Source organism: Pseudorasbora parva, chromosome 14 (genome assembly GCF_024679245.1).
Source record: "Pseudorasbora parva isolate DD20220531a chromosome 14, ASM2467924v1, whole genome shotgun sequence".
In the NCBI taxonomy this organism is placed as follows: Eukaryota; Metazoa; Chordata; class Actinopteri; order Cypriniformes; family Gobionidae; genus Pseudorasbora; species Pseudorasbora parva.
Genome location: NC_090185.1, coordinates 40,437,581 through 40,451,106, shown reverse-complemented (window position 1 = coordinate 40,451,106; position 13,526 = coordinate 40,437,581).

Genomic DNA, 13,526 nt, shown 5'->3' with positions numbered 1-13,526 from the left:
GTGTAGGATGCAGTATACGGAGTGTCCTCAATCAGAATTAAACGAGACGTCCTTTGTAGGACACACAGGCAGGAAGTATCACGTTGCTATGCCAACAAGTTCAGCCTCGTTGCGCTCTCACGCCAGTTATATGAATGAAAATGATTTATAACTTGAAAATGACTATGAAATGTTTCTTGTCTTGACAGCAATGTACTGTTCTAAACGTTTAAAATGCACGAAACAGTTGTAATCCTGTTTACCACAACTATCTGTTTGAGGTAATAGAGCTTAAAAATAAAAACAAGCTTGAATTTACATTTTAAACACCACACCTACGCTCGCATGTATATCTGGCGGTGGTGCCGTTTTTTCATATAATATCAAAAAAAATATGACGGTTGTTAACGGAGACGCAAAGAATTGTGGGTTATCTCCAGCCGTGAAGGATACTCCTCGTGCACACTCCGAATTCCTGTAAAAGAAGGACGCATTCGAAGGTCGCGTTTTGAGTGTCCTTCTCACTTTTTTGAAATGAGACGGCCTTATGACGTATGCACCCTTCGAATGCGACCTCCGGAGGACGCAGCCTTCTGAAATGAGACACAGCTTTTCAGTCACTGTCCGGTCTCGTTAGTACTACATTGTGTATACTCACCTCAAGGATTCTCTATATCTGCTTACCTGCTACCATGACCTCCAGTGTGTCTCCTCGTCTGCGTCTCCCTGGCTTCTGTGTTCTGTCCTCCAGGTTCTCCTACGAAAGACGTTGAGTATTACCCATTGATTATCTGCATTACCCTGCTTCTCTACTGCTTCTCTGCTCACCTGATCCTCGCCGCTCACTGACTTTAACATTCTCATTACCTTCATCTGCTCTCCATGTATCTGTTCCGTAACAGATACTTAGCTCTATATTTCTTCACGCCCTGACGAAATTTAACTATTTACAATTTAATATTTACAAGATTAACGGAATGGATAGCTAATGAAAAAGATTGGATGAATAGTAATTTCCTGCAACTGAATTCAGAAAAAAAGATAATTTTAATTATTGGACAGAAAAGCTCCACAAGTAGTAACCGAGAATACTGTCTAACACTTGATGACTGCTCTGTCAAGCCCTCGTCGTCAGTGAGGAACCTGGGTGTGCTCTTTGATACCAATCTTTCATTTGAAAGCCACGTTTCTAGCATCTGTAAAACCGCATTCTACCATCTTAAAAATATATATCTAAATTATGGCACATGCTTTCAATGCAAAATGCTGAACAGTTAGTACATGCGTTCATGAGCTCAAGGCTAGATTATTGTAATGCTCTACTGGGTGGTTGCCCTGCTCGCTTAATAAACAAACTCCAGCTAGTCCAAAACGCAGCAGCTCGAGTTCTTACTAGAACCAGGAAGTATGATCATATTAGTCCAGTTCTGTCAACACTGCACTGGCTCCCTATTACACATTGAATACATTTTAAAATCTTGCTTATTACTTACAAAGCACTAAATAGTTTAGCTCCCCGGTACTTAAGCGAGCTCTTAACGCATTATACTCCATCACGTCTATTGCGGTCTCAAAACTCTGACCAGTTGATAATACCTAGAATATCTAAATCAACTGCAGGCGGTCGATCCTTTTCCCATTTAGCTCTTAAACTGTGGAATAGTCTTCCTAGCATTGTTCGGGAAGCAGACACACTCTGTCAGTTTAAATCTAGACTAAAAACACATCTCTTTACTATGGCATACACATTTTTAACTTTCATTATTCAGATCAATTGACTGATTGTTAGGCTGCATTAACTAGGTCAGCCGGAACCGGGAACACTTCCCATAACACCTGATTTACTCGCTACATCATAAAAAGAGTGGCATCTACGCTAATGTTAGTCTCTCTGTTTATCCCGAGGTTTACTGCAGTCGGCCGGATCCAGACTGTATCCGGATTGGATGGTGGACCTGCACCCAGACATGAACAATGCATCCTGGAGTGTCTGCTGAGACCGTGTCAATTTGTGTCTCCTCTGAATTTGCCTCACCTCATCCTCATTAAACCCGTCTCCGGCATGACGACTTCAATCCTTCAAATATTTATATTTAATAATTGTTTACTCGACACGTCGTCATCATCAATAAACCCGCCTCCGGTGTGACGACACCAATCCTTTAAATATTCATATTTAATAATTAATGTATTATTAAATATGAATTGATAATTAATTAATTGCCCCCACCCGTGACTGAGCCTGGTTTCTCCCAAGGTTTATTTTTCTCTTTGGCTTGGCTTGCTCAGTTGGAGACACTAAAATTATGATCAAAGTTTTCAATTAATATAAAAATAAAATTAATTACTAAATTAACTAGATCCACTATATCACTGATCTGCCAACATTGTCGTTATATGATAAAATTAAATGAGCTGCTGACATCAGTTTTCTTCAGAACGACTGCACAGCCAAATATTTTCCTGTTTAACACTGTGAAGCTTCTTTGTAAAAACGCTATATCAATAAAGTTGACTTGACTATATATATATGTGATTAAAAAAATACATTTGATTGTGCATTTTTATATCATCTGAAGATATTTAGGGCTTATTGAGATATCAAAACTGGTTACGTTGTGTAAAACATTCCTACAAGTTTTTTTCCCCATAATATTTTCATCAAACTGTCAGAAGAGAATGTCCTACAGTGTGTCACATCTTCCCCCACTTGGTCTGAACATCTGCGCAAATCATAAAGCACAACAGGGTTGAAACCTCAAGCGAACACTGCCGCATGTCTGTAATGCTTCTATTTTGGGTTCATTAATCCTCTTTCTGTCTTTTGTTCTCTTATTACAAATATTGAGTTACCTGTTAGTCTCAAATGTCTCTTGTTTGTGAAGTGTGTGTTAAAATGTACCTGATTTTAATAATTGGTAAGTAAATGTTTGGCAGCCTTCTCAAGAAGAGAACAAGGTACTAACAATAAGGGGTTTGTTTGTGTTTGTGTATAACATCAAAGGACATGACACAAGAAAATGTGAGTGTATGTAAAAGTCTATTTGGTATGCAGTCAAGGAGAGACCTGCACCATATCTTGAGACTTTAGTGTGACGTGCCAGAAACAATTCAGAACACACTATCCAACAACTAGAAAACATCCAAAGCAACATGCTAAAAATCACAGGACACCCTAGCAACTGAAATGCAATGCCCTGGCAACTACCAAAACCCCCATTATGGAAGTGAGTTTTCAAAGCAAACACCACTCACATTTTCATCAGTAAATGTAGTTTAACTAAAGTGACTAGTGTGTTTTATTTGGCAGTGCTTTGCTATCTAACCCTCAGCTCAAGCAAACTCCACAGTTCTGACGACAGCACTGTATCTCCAGCTTCCTGCATGGTGCGCTACACAAACGGGACACAAAAACAGCTCTGAAAAACAGGAATTATTTAATCTAACTTCAGCTGTGCCCCACAATCCTCTCTTCCTTTGGTTCTCTCTCCATTTCCTGCTGTATTCTAGCTGTCATGGTCTGTCCATGTGCATCCTGTGCTTCAGGGGGATTTTTCCTGTCGCCCCCCCTCCCACCTTTGACCTGAAAGTGGACCATATTTGGACCATCCGTCTATCCCCTAAAACAACACCACCTTTGCCACCAGTTTTGGCAGACAGGTGTGCCCTACAGATTATATGGTCCTCCTGTGGAATGAGGAAGTCCAAAGGAAACCATCAAAAAGCAAGTTATTAGTTAATGATGGACACAACTGGGCTTGTCTTAGCAGATCCCAAAGCAAGGTTGTAGAGTTACTAGATCAGGAGATGTCGAGTTAGTTCAAGTATGGCAGTGTCCTTTCAGCGGAAACTGTCCTGCTTACGGAACGATGTGCTCTTTGGAACAGAATTCCTGGTGAGGTTAGACTTATCCACAGGGGACGAGCTCTCTGGACATGTTTTTATAACTCAAGCTGAGCTCGGCATGATGGAGTACCAAACATCTGAATCCTCAGCTGTGTTGTACCTTACATTTGCAGATTTCCTGCAGGCCTTGGCATTGTGACAACCATACAGAAAAAAGCCTGAAAAACAAAGCAGCTGAATCCATGTTCAACCTGTAGTTTGGAATATTTATATAAAAACTTTAAAGGCAATTTATCATTCAAAAAAACGTGTGGCATATGCCTCACAGATTAACTTCTGGTAAATCATTTGATGAGCTGGATTTTTTGAGGTAGCAAAACAGTTCCTCCAGACAGTGTCCCAATCGATCATGGTATTAAGTTCTCTCTCCCAGGATTGGAATGTTTGAGTACTGTTGAACTAAAAGTGATTTGTACATTATACTCACAATACTCAGAAGTCATACTGGAATCTATCCAGTTTATCATAGGATGAGGAGATATTTTAGTCGACCAGGGTACACCATAAGCCTTCAATGAGGATCTCAATCTTAAATACAGAAAAAAGGAAAATGACTGAAGCCCACTATCTTTGTACAGATCTTTTAGGGTATGAATACCACAATCAGCCCAGCAAAAAAAAAAAAATCGAGTGGTTTGTTACCCGTGTCGAGATTACTATTATACCGGGGTACTATTACGCAGGGGTAGAATCACTGTAGGAATCTGACACTCCCATTATCTTTTCTGCCGCTTTCCAGGTTTTAAGAGAATGACATATGAACTTTTTTTATATATATACCAGTAAAAAGTAAATCCTGTAGACGTAATTTTTTTTCTAAAGCCTGCTATGGCACGAGCAGAGATGGACAAAGTACACAACTCTATTACTTGAGTAAAGGTAAAAGTACAGAAGTATTTGTTTTCAAAAGTACTTAAGTATCAAAAGTAAATTTCCTTTTTTATGCCAACACATTATTTTCTTATTGTTGTATGAATGCTCATTATGCCATCGTGGTTTAAGCCAGTCAGTGATGCTCCATCTGACATACTAGCATACGACTAACTTAAACTCATTTAAATACTTGTATATAAGTTACAAAGCTCTTAATAAAGCTGCTGTCACTTTAAGGCTGAATGCACGGATCCAATACTCTGATACACATCTGGTATTCTCCCAGCTTTACTCTTCTCTTTCTCACAGACGTTTATATTTTTAATATTTTATAAGACATGCACCAAGTGTATGCCAACTAAACTAATCTTGATTTTTTTAAAACTGAAACATACTTTCAAAGTATGGCTATGGGTGCACACACTTGTGCCTAAGAACCGTCTTCTTCCATTTTGCTATAATCAGATCAGTGTTCAAAAAAAGTTGGGGAAATGTATATGACCCTATAAGAGTGATTCCTGATAGACTGTCTGCAACAACAACAACAAAAAACCTTTTAAAGAATAAAAAAAATCATCCTCTGACTTTCCGAGCTGCTGCAGAAACGACTTTTGACCTTAATAGAAATGTAGTGGAGTAAAAAGTACGATATTTGTCTTTCAAATGTAGTGAAGTAAAAGTCATAAATTTCCAGAAAAAATAATACTCAAGTAAAGTACAGATACTCAAAAAGTGTCCTTAAGTGCAGTACTCGAGTAAATGAGCTTAGTTACTGTCCACCTCTGGGCACGGGGGAGTCGACCTCGGAATCCAAGTCCTAAATAATAGGACCAAAAACCTGGTAGGGATAAGCCACCATGAGGATTCAACCGTTGCATAGATTTGAGACATATTCTAGGCCGTTTATTCTAGGCCGTTTATTCTAGGCCTGCTGTGGAGTAATGTTAGCACAACCTTTTACCCAAAGGCATGAATCCCTGCTCCGGAGCAGAGTTAGGTCCGCTTTTTTACTCAGTGTTATGAATCCCTGCTCTGGAGCAAAGTTATCTCTGCTTGTCACCCAGGGAAAATATGGTGTTACAAACCTGGATGTTTAATGGTCAATAGATTGTTTAGTAAAAGTCTACTAAATCACAGCAACAGCTATCATGTGAAACACTTATTACATATTGCTGTCATAAAAATATATCCTACATTTTTGGACATATGCTACTATGGTAATACCATAGTGTTCTTGAAGTGCCTTCCACGTTTGTATGATGCAAATTGTGGCATCAGCACAGTGCGCACATGTTCGTGCACACTGTCCGTGTGAATGAGCAAATTATTTAAATGTGTTTAAAAAAAATAGGTTCACTTGGTAGTGCACATTCACCAAATGTGAGTGTACTTTGAATGGCTTTCACAAAAAGATGTGCAACATGGAAAATATATGGAAAATCCTTCCCATGTTCGCGCTCCACTCTTTTTTACTACGCGCACCATCTGTGTGTGGCAAGACTTGTGCATGGACAACAATATATTCACTGGTGCTTTGAGCATTCAGGAAGTAAAAAGTTCCACTAGGTAGTCTGTATGAACATGCTCACTTTTAATAAAGTGTACTTTGACTGTTTTCACATTAACCTGTCTGCTGGACAGAGCAGAATGCAGAAAATATACAAAAGTATATGTCCATTTTCCACTCTGGCCCGGGAACAGTCCACATGACCCACATTTAATCAGCACCATCCGGATGCCCAGACGAACTTGTGCATGGACGCGTGTTTGAAAACAAAGGAGTGTGCTTGGAAAGGCTTCAGCACTCAACCGTTCACTAGATGGAGTGGAACATGGAAAATATATGATAGGACCATTCCCATGTCCATGTTTTGCTCCAATTCTCAGACAGTCTACAGTCCCTGACAAAAGTCTTTTCGCTTATCTATTTTCTAGAAATACCTGATATTAACCTGACTTTTAATTAATTCATTGGTGTTAGAAATAGCTCATATGAAAAGCTAAAACCCTCCCAAATGATGTTTAATGCACTGAAATAAATAATTTTCATAGAAAAAATATTTATCATTTAATCAAGACAGAAAGGTCAAATTTTGGCAAGACAAAAGTTTTGTCGCCTATACAGAAATTGAACAAATTTACTGCAAATACAAAAATATGTCAGCAAATTAAGTTGTGGTGCTGTGAGATCCAAATTTAATATCTTGTATGACTTCCATGAGCTTGAAGGACTGCATCCATGCGGTTTGGCAAGGATTCATACAATTTATTGATGAAGTCATCAGGAACAGCTAAGAAAGCAGTCTTGCATGCCTCCCAGAGTTCATCAATATTCTTTGGTTTCATCTTCCATGCGTCCTCTTTCATCCTACCCCACATATGCTCAATGATGTTCATGTCTGGTGACTGGGCTGGCCAATCCTGGAGCATCTTGATCTTCTTCGCCTTGAGGAACTTTGATGTGGAGATGGAAGTATGCGATGGAGCACCGTCCTGCTGCAGAATTTGGCCTCTTTTATGGTTGGGAATATAAGAGGTAGCTAAGATTTCTTGGTATTTTAGACTATTGATGTTGCCTTCCACCCTGCAGATCTCTCGCACACCCCCATTCTGGATTTAACTCCAGACCATGATTTTTCCGCCACCAGACTTCACTGTTTTCTGGGTGAATCTCGGATCCATTCTGGCTCCAGTAGGTCTCCTGCAATATTTGCGGCGACTGTGGTGTAATTCAACAGAAGATTCATCTGAAAATCCACCTTCTGCCACTTTTCCAGCGTCCATCCTTTTAGCAGGCTGTGGGCCTTGGCAAATGCCACACGGTTTTTTAATTGTCTTTTGTTTAGTGCTGGCTTCCGGACACTGATTCGACCATGGAGGCCATTTCGAGACAGAATCCGACAAACTGTTCTGGTTGACACAGGGACTTCAGGTGACCAGGTCTCGTGGAGCTCTGCTGCAGTGGAAAATGGGCTGGCCTTGGATTTTCAAGCCAACAAACGGTCCTCTCGAGCAGTTGTCTTGCGAGGTCTGCCTGACCTGGGCTTGTCAAAAACGTCTCCAGTCTCTTCAAATCTTTTTTTTATCCTCTGTACTTGACGCTGAGACACATTGAAGGTGTCTGCCACATCAGCAGTGGATCTGGTCTTCAGCCTCTTGATAATCAAAACTTTAGTCTCAGGGTGAATCTTAGGCATGTTTGCAGAGGTCTAGTTGCAGTTGATGTGAAGGTCTAGCATACTGGGGTTCTTTTTATACACACTTGAGACCTAATTGATCCATTATTAGTCACAGGTGAAGCTCATATGACAAGGTGACAACACTTATGTCTTTGCAAAAATTGACTCAATGGGCTTTACCAAGCTGTGAATATTAGAATACTTTTTGAAAGTTTAGTTTTTCACTGAAACATTATCACAAAAGCTGGTGGGATTAAAATGAGCCATTTCTTTAAAAAAAATCTTGATTAGAAATATATTTCAGCGGCACTTTAGTTCAATTTGTACACAAGCGACAAGACTTTTGTCAGGGACTGTACAAGACCCAAATTTTGTCATCAGTAGTCCGCTGATGTCCACACACTCCATCCACATGCAGCCCTATTATGTATCATCAAGAACAACAGCACATGCAGGAGTGATTTTAACGTTTGAAAACAAAGGTTCACCAAGTAGTGCGTATGCAATGGAGTGTACTTTGAATGGTCCGCACACCTAACTGAGCACTAGAATGGCAGCACATTAAATGAAAGGGAAACTTTTAAGGCACCTCATTTGGAGCAATTTACATAGGCAGCAACTTTATGTCATGTTTATCAGTCAACATTTTGTTTTTTGTTTTTCCAGGATGAGAACTGCAGTGCATTCTGGGACAACATGCAAATCTGCTTTGAATTTAGAAGAAAGCTTAATGTTGCTTTGTACTATGACTGTAGGATATTATCTATGAAATATTCTCTCTCTCTCTCTCTCTCTCTCTCTCTCTCTCTCTCTCTCTCTCTCTCTCTCTCTCTCTCTCTCTCTCTCTCTCTCTCTCCCTGTGTGTGTGTGTGTGTGTGTGTGTGTGTGTGTGTGTGTGTGTGTGTGTGTGTGTGTGTGTGTGTGTGTGTGTGTGTGTGTGTGTGTGTGTGTGTGTGTGTGTGTGTGTGTGTGTGTGTGTGTGTGTGTGTGTGTGTGTGTGTGTGTGTGTGTGCTTACGTCAGTCAGAGACAGCTCAGGAAGGACCAGAGGAAAGCATCCATGTTGTATTAGTGTAAAAGCCACATTTTATCTTCTTCCTTTGTGGGACACCACAGACTAAAGGCTTCTAGATAACCCAGCATTGCACTGTGCTTGTAGTTTGTCCACAGATTCTTTCTTATGAGATGGCGACCGGTATAATATCTTTGTAACAGAAGAAAGTGTAACAGTTACCTTTAATCACATGCACCTTGTAAGACAATCACAAGCCTACTGGGGACCAATTCATATTAGTACAATCTTATTCGCACATTTTCATATGATCTGCCTATGAACGTTTAGGTTGAGGGGCAAACCTTCATGACTTCATGCTTACTTATATATATGACCTGAAAAGAGCTGGGACCACCGTTTCCAAGGTTACTATTGGTAATACACTAAGACGTCATGGTTTGAAATCATGCATGGCACTGAAGGTTCCCCGGCTTAAGTCTTAAGTTTGCACATGACCATTTGGATGATCCAGAGGAGTCTTGGAAGAAAGTCATGTGGTCAGATGAGACCAAAATAGAACTTTTTGGTCATAATTCTACTAAACGCGTTAGGAGGAAGAAGAATGACGAGCACCATCCCAAGAACACCATCGCTACTGTGAAGCATGGGGGTGGTAGCATCATGCTGTGGGGGTGTTTTTCTGCACATGGGACAGGGCGACTGCACTGCATTAAGGAGAGGATGACCAGGGCCATGTCTTGCCAGATTTTGGGGAACAACCTCCTTCCCTCAGTTAGAGCATTAAAGAGGGGTCGAGGCTGTGGCTCTGTAAGAAGCATAGCAAGGTTCTGGCATGGCCTAGCCCGTCTCCAGACCTAAACCCAATAGAGAATCTTTGGAGGAGCTCGAACTCCGTGTTTCTCAGCAACAGGCCAGAAACCTGCCTGATCTAGAGAAGATCTGTGTGGATGAATGGGCCAAAATCTCTCCTGCAGTGTGTGCAGACCTGGTGGAAAACTACAGGAAACGTTTGACCTCTGTAATTGCAAACAAAGGCTACTGTACCAAATATTAACATTGATTTTCTCAGGTGTTCAAATACTTATTTCCAGCTGTATCATACAAATAAATAGTTAAAAAACCATACATTGTGATTTCTAGATTTTTTTTTTGAGATTATGTCTCTCACAGTGGACATGCATCTGCGATGACAATTTCAGACCCCAAAATAGCAGGGTGTTCAAATACTTATTTTCCTCACTATATATATATACACAAACATACAAAAGTTTTGGGACGCCTGCCTTTACATGCAAATTAGCTTTATTGCCATCCCATTCTCAATCCGTAGGGTTTAAAATGGAGTCGGCCCACCCTTTGCAGCGCTAACAGCTTCAGCTCTTCTGGGAAAGCTTTCCTCAAGGTTTAGGAGTGTGTTTATGGGGATTTATGTCCATTCTACTAGAACCGCATTTGTGAGGTCAGGCCCTGATGTTGGAATTGTCTAAAATGTCTTGGTATGCTGAAGCATTAAGAGTTCCTTTTACTGGAACTAAGGGGCCAATCCCAACCCCTGATAAACAACCCCATACCCCCCCCCCACCACCAAACTTTACACTTGGCACAATGCAGTCAGACAAGTCCCGTTTTCCTGGCGACCACCAAACCCAGACTCATCCATGTGATTGTCAGACTGAAGCGTGATTGGTCACTCAGAGAACAGGTCTAAGTGCTCTAGAGTCCAGTGGCGGCTGCTTTACTCCACTGCATCCCACGCTTTGCATTGCACTTATTGATGTAAGATTTGGAGGGCCGGCCCAATACTTTTGGCAATATAGTGTGCAATACTCGTGTACTAGTGTATATATATATATATATATATATATATATATATATATATATATATATATATATATATATATATATATATATCACCCATATACAGTCTTGTTCAAAATAATAGCAGTACAATGTGACTAACCAGAATAATCAAGGTTTTTAGTATATTTTTTATTGCTACGTGGCAAACAAGTTACCAGTAGGTTCAGTAGATTCTCAGAAAACAAATGAGACCCAGCATTCATGATATGCACGCTCTTAAGGCTGTGCAATTGGGCAATTAGTTGAATTAGTTGAAAGGGGTGTGTTCAAAAAAATAGCAGTGTGGCATTCAATCACTGAGTTCATCAATTTTGTGAAGAAACAGGTGTGAATCAGGTGGCCCCTATTTAAGGATGAAGCCAACACTTGTTGAACATGCATTTGAAAGCTGAGGAAAATGGGTCGTTCAAGACATTGTTCAGAAGAACAGCGTACTTTGATTAAAAAGTTGATTAGAGAGGGGAAAACCTATAAAGAGGTGCAAAAAATGATAGGCTGTTCAGCTAAAATGATCTCCCATGCCTTAAAATGGAGAGCAAAACCAGAGAGACGTGGAAGAAAACGGAAGACAACCATCAAAATGGATAGAAGAATAACCAGAATGGCAAAGGCTCAGCCAATGATCACCTCCAGGATGATCAAAGACAGTCTGGAGTTACCTGTAAGTACTGTGACAGTTAGAAGACGTCTGTGTGAAGCTAATCTATTTTCAAGAATCCCCCGCAAAGTCCCTCTGTTAAAAAAAAGGCATGTGCAGAAGAGGTTACAATTTGCCAAAGAACACATCAACTGGCCTAAAGAGAAATGGAGGAACATTTTGTGGACTGATGAGAGTAAAATTGTTCTTTTTGGGTCCAAGGGCCACAGGCAGTTTGTGAGACGACCCCCAAACTCTGAATTCAAGCCACAGTACACAGTGAAGACAGTGAAGCATGGAGGTGCAAGCATCATGATATGGGCATGTTTCTCCTACTATGGTGTTGGGCCTATTTATCGCATACCAGGGATCATGGATCAGTTTGCATATGTTAAAATACTTGAAGAGGTCATGTTGCCCTATGCTGAAGAGGACATGCCCTTGAAACGGTTGTTTCAACAAGACAATGACCCAAAACACACTAGTAAACGGGCAAAGTCTTGGTTCCAAACCAACAAAATTAATGTTATGGAGTGGCCAGCCCAATCTCCAGACCTTAATCCAATTGAGAACTTGTGGGGTGATATCAAAAATGCTGTTTCTGAAGCAAAACCAAGAAATGTGAATGAATTGTGGAATGTTGTTAAAGAATCATGGAGTGGAATAACAGCTGAGAGGTGCCACAAGTTGGTTGACTCCATGCCACACAGATGTCAAGCAGTTTTAAAAAACTGTGGTCATACAACTAAATATTAGTTTAGCAATTCACAGGATTGCTAAATCCCAGAAAAAAAAAATGTTTGTACAAAATAGTTTTGAGTTTGTACAGTCAAAGGTAGACACTGCTATTTTTTTGAACACACCAATTTCAACTAATTGCCCAATTGCACAGCCTTAAGAGCGTGCATATCATGAATGCTGGGTCTTGTTTGTTTTCTGACAATCTACTGAACCTACTGGTAACTTGTTTGCCACGTAGCAATAAAAAATATACTAAAAACCTTGATTATTCTGGTTAGTCACATTGTACTGCTATTATTTTGAACAAGACTGTATAACACTTACTGGCCACTTTGTTAGATACATGTGTTCAGCTGCTCCCCAGACAGCAATATAGTGTCGCTTCAGATCTGGCCACATCTTCTACATGTAGATTCTATGCGTATCAGATGTGGACCGGATCTGGGCCGACATTAAATTGCTAATCTCTTTGCAATATTAGATTGCACAAATCATTCATTGACACCAATGTAATTTCCTCTCTCAAGACCCATAAAGGCACTAAAGACGTCGTTACGAAGCCCATCTCACTACTGTGGCTCTATTGTTTTTATACTGTTGTCTGAGTTCAACTAATGACGTTTATGTGGTTTTAACATTCAAAAACATCATAACTAATCAGTAATAGGCTATTTTCTCCACTGGTTTTGAGGCTCTCTCCTGAACGCTGGGTTTTGAAGGGCGTGTCACTGGAGACTTGGAAGTAAACGCCCACGGCTAGGATTGGAGAAGATTTGCATATTTAATGAGCTTCAGCTCCGCTGTCATATCTAGTGTCAGTTCACATGAGGGAGGAGAGAATGAGGGAGAAGCGGCAACCAGAATGATTCTCTCGACCACAGGGCTCACAAACGTCTTTATCAAACAAACACAATTATTTCTCATTGACACGCGATTGATTTGACTATTATTATTATTTTTATTTTACACATAGCCCACATGATTGGACGATATAAGCGCGAGCCGCACGCACACACACATACACGTTCGGCGCGCACCGCCCTTCAGATGTCAAGAGAACAAGAACGGAATATAATGAGATTGATCGGCCTGCCGGGCTTTGCGAGCCTTGGCCCATACGTGTCTGAGTCCAGCATACTAAAGGTGTGGAGTTTCTGTTAGACTCTTACACATAAGCAAAACGATCTATAACAATGCAGTACTGTTACAAATAAAAACACATTTTACTCACATCGGTGTGTTGCACCATTCCTGTCGGATCCAAATCCAGCATCGACTGGAGATTTGTCTAAAATCAATCCCGCAGTGAACTGAAGTGAACATGTCTTCACCACGTG